The sequence below is a fragment of the Triticum aestivum genome, chromosome 2A (assembly GCF_018294505.1).
Source record: "Triticum aestivum cultivar Chinese Spring chromosome 2A, IWGSC CS RefSeq v2.1, whole genome shotgun sequence".
Lineage (NCBI taxonomy): Eukaryota > Viridiplantae > Streptophyta > Magnoliopsida > Poales > Poaceae > Triticum > Triticum aestivum.
This window is the reverse complement of record NC_057797.1, coordinates 32442508-32446944: the sequence shown is the minus strand read 5'-3', so window position 1 is coordinate 32446944 and position 4437 is coordinate 32442508.

The window sequence follows — 4437 nt, the reverse complement described above, 5'->3', positions numbered from 1 at the left end:
AACGCGAGCGTCGAAAAGGGTAGATCATCCATTTGACATTCTTATCCGTGTCAAAGACAGGAGGAGGGGAGCTGAGCTGTAGAGCTTGATGGCCCTGCATACCACTGCCACATACAGCAATGTGGATGTATGAGGCCTTGATGGCTGCAGATCTTGATAGATCTTGCCGTGTGGAAGAGATAAGGAGGAGGTGAAGTGGGCTGAGCTGTATGTCTTGATAGCCAAGACCTACACATCTACACTACAGACACATGCAGCTAGCTTTTAATTCCACGTGAGTATGGACCTATGAGATCAAGCAAGGATTATTTGGTCCCAAACGTTCCTCCAGTGAGAAACACCCAGGCCTGGGGTCGATCTGATTTCCCGTATCCAGTGCAGTTAGATGGCTTTACTGCCGTGCAATCCCGTGTCCTCCCTAACCCCTGTGTGGATTAAGTGGACCACTATAGTTATAGTTCAGGAGGTTAAGTAGTGGATTCTTTTCCTTCTCTACATTTAGTAGTGTATTACATTGAGGGGTCTGCACGTAAAGTAGCAATCAGTATATATGGTACTCTCCCTCGTTTCTGAAATGCGAGGCCCTTCTGAATTGGAGCCTAATTTTGATCACAATTTGACTCACAAAATATGAGCTGTATGGCAGAAAAGTAAGCGACCAGATTTGCTTTTGGAAAAAAAGTTTCCAATGCTATATTTGTATGGCATTTAAGTCGCTATTTGTTACTAGTAAAATTTGTAGCCAAAATTAGGCTCAATATTTGAGAGGACCTTCACATTTTAGTAATAAGGTGGGTGTACTAAACCCAATCAGTCTTGCTAAATGTTAGTCGACTAAGACTTGGTTATGTCACTACTAGGAAAAGGGCTACTAGTGACGCATCAGTTTTGCCTACTAATGGCGCACTACTGTTGCGTCACTAGTACCACGTCACTAGTATATTTTAGTAATGGCGCACCACAGGTGCGCCATTAGTATCTGGTATACTAATGGCCCTTTTCCACAGGTGGGTGTACTAATGGCGCACCACAGGTGGGCCATTAGTATCCCACAGGTGTGCCATTAGTATCTGGTATACTAATGGCGCATCACATGGAAGTGTGCCATTAGTAACATTTTTTTTAAAAAAATTCGTTTTTTTCTTAATCTCAGGTCACTATTTCACATATGAGATATCCAACACATATATATACAACAAGCATATCCAACACACAAGTTTCATCATATATACATACATAGCCAACACATAGTTCCATCGTTACATATTACAAAAGTTTCACATTGTTCATCATCCAACACCGTTATCCATCAATTCACAAAAGTTTCACATTGATACAAAATAAAAGCACAAATGGAAAAGAAGCACTCAGTCCATGCAAGCTTCCGTGAATTAAATCAAATCTGCAAAATGATAAACAAGAAGTTAGAAGAAGAAGAAGAAGAAGAAGAAGAAGAAGACTAGAAGAATACTAGAAGAAGAAGAACACTAGAAGAATACTAGAAGAAGAATAAGAAGGAGACTATAAGCTTATTAGAGCCAACTTAGGTAAAATGAAGCTAACCTATGTCATTTTGGAAAAGAAGAAGAATAAGAAGAAGACTATAAGCTTATTATGTAAAATTGATCATTTTGTGCTAACATAAGTAATTTTGGAGCTAACCTATAGGAAACTAAGCATATAAGCTCTAAGTTAGCATATTAGAGCCAACTTAGGTAAAATGAAGCTAACCTATGTCATTTTGGAAAAGAAGAAGAATAAGAAGAAGACTATAAACTTATTATGTAAACTTGATCATTTTGTGTTAACATAAGTTATTTTGGAGCTAACCTATAGGAAACTAAGCATATAAGCTCTAAGTTAGCATATTAGAGCCAACTTAGGTAAAATGAAGCTAACCTATGTCATTTTGGAAAAGAAGAAGAATAAGAAGAAGACTATAAGCTTATTATGTAAACTTGATCATTTTGTGCTAACATAAGTTATTTTGGAGCTAACCTATAGGAAACTAAGCATATTAGAGATAACATAGGTAACTAAGTATATATATATATATATATATATATATATATATATATATATATATATATATATATCATTTTGGAGATCTAACATACCTGACATAGTTCAGTTCTCATTGTTCTTCTCCTTCTCCTTCCTCAGCCTGATGCGCCAAGAGCGGCAAGGCGGTGGAGGCAGCTGTGGGTTGTAGTCTTCTACCATAATTGGCGTGGTCATGTCGCCCAGCTGTGGGACCGCCGGTGCCACCACCAGCGCTAGATCATTGTCAGGCACCACCACCATCGTGAGGCCACCTTCAGGCAGGACGGGCACGACCATCGCTAGGTCATCCTCAGCCACCACCATCTCTTGCCCATGGTCAGCCACCACCATCTCTTGCCCATGGTCAGCCACCACCATCTCTTGCCCTTGGTCAGGCACCACCAGCGCTAGGTTATCCTCAGCCTGATGCCCATCGTCATCCTGCAGCTCCTCATCCCCACTCTGCTCCTTTTCTCCCCCACTCCAGTCCGGATCATCCTTCTTGTTGTCAGAATCGCTGCTGCTTTCGCTAAAGCCAGAATCGCTGTTGCTTTTGCTACAGCCATAATCGCTGCTGCTCTGGCTGTAGCCAGTGTCGCTGCTGCTACTCCCATTGCCTGTCCAAATGCAACAATGACCGTTAACAATCGATGTGAGACAAAGCCAAATGTAGAGGAATAAGAAGAGGCAGAACGCACTGGCATCTTCGTCGTCAGCGTAGCGCATGCGACACATAGTCGCGTTGAAAACCTTCATGATGAGCATTGTGGCGTCATCGTCGTACCTGAAGAGAAGAAAGTACCCGGTCCGCAGGTCGTAGGCACTGTAGAACTTCTCCCAGCCACGGCACAGGTACATGTGGCCCTCCTTGATCACCAACTCCACGTCCCACAGCCTGCGAACCCCGCTGCCGGCCTGTCGGAGCTTCACATTATCTGGCGGATCTTCACCCAGCATCTTCATAAAAGTGTCAGGCAGCCTCTGCAATTTGGGACAAGGAGTGATGTAGCAAACAACAGAGTTATCATAATGAGATGGGTGAAGGGGAGATCTCTCGTTTTATATACCTGCCTCATGGCTGATACTGAAGAAGAAAGTATGATACTGAAGAACTCGAAAGCATCCACCTTCGTACTCCGGTGAGGCAGATCGGCGGTGGCTGCTTCCCCCCATGCTTATCCAATCTTGCATCCATTTAAAGTTATTCAATCAGATGCCATATTATTTATTAACATGCTGCCAAGAAGCTTGAACATGCCATTAGTAATGTCTAGCAGCATGGTAGAAAGAAAAGAAGTTAACATCTGAATGTTTCCCATGCTTATTTAATCAAACATTAGTAATGTCTAGCAGCATGGTAGAATGAATTCAGCCCTTATAGGCAGAAAAACATCATGTATGCAGCAAGTTCAGTGAGCAAGATGACCACCACAGAGAGCCATCACAAATGATCTAGATCACAACAACTGGCAACCCTAGATCAAGATATAGCTATCACAGAGAGCACCAAAATTAATTGATGCTCATCTGGAACATACAGCCAGAACTAGCAGGACTACCAAAGCATCTAAAACATGAACTAGGGCTAGATCATAGAGAGAACAGAGAGAGGAAAGGAGGAGCTCACCAAGAGGGGTTGTAGCCATAGCAGAAACTCAGCCACACCAGTGCCACAGTGTGACTACCAACACAGCCGGAGCTCTGCTGCAGAGGAGGCTCGTACTGGACAACATTATCCACCATTAGCATATATTGCAGACATATACTGGACAACATTAATTTGAGTAAATATTGGATCAACAAGCAGTCATGAATCAAAAAGCAACCGCGATCCGAACTCTCTCTCTCTCTCTCGGCTGGACAAATCCATGAGTAAAAAAAGTTCCAGAGCATAAGACCTTGCCAAGAGATTTATTATTAAAGTAGCTAGCTAGGTAGCACCTTATCTGTCTCTAGATTGTTATTAGAAAGAAAAATGACGCTCCAGGCAGGCCACATCATTAAATTAAACTAGCTACCACCATAATTAAGTAGCAAGCAAAGGCTGAACTGAATAATGAGCTAGAATTGACGCAAACATGTTTCGCTGCTGCTAACATGTACATTTGCTCATTTGAAAAAAAGTCAAACTACGGTTCGTGAAGATTTGCCCCTACAAGCATTATCACAAACACCTATCAGGCAACGCAAGTGAACTCGAACATGCTCTGGAAAAATCACGCGGCAACTACTCGTCAAGGAACAACCATCGTTGCATACATCCTTCTCGCAATACCAGCCAATCTACTACAGCAAGCACTCATCAGACACGTATTCTTCTAGAATAAAAAAGCACTCATCCGACAGAAGAATCGGGAAAACAGAAATTGAATGGGCAGAGGATGCAGGAGGAAG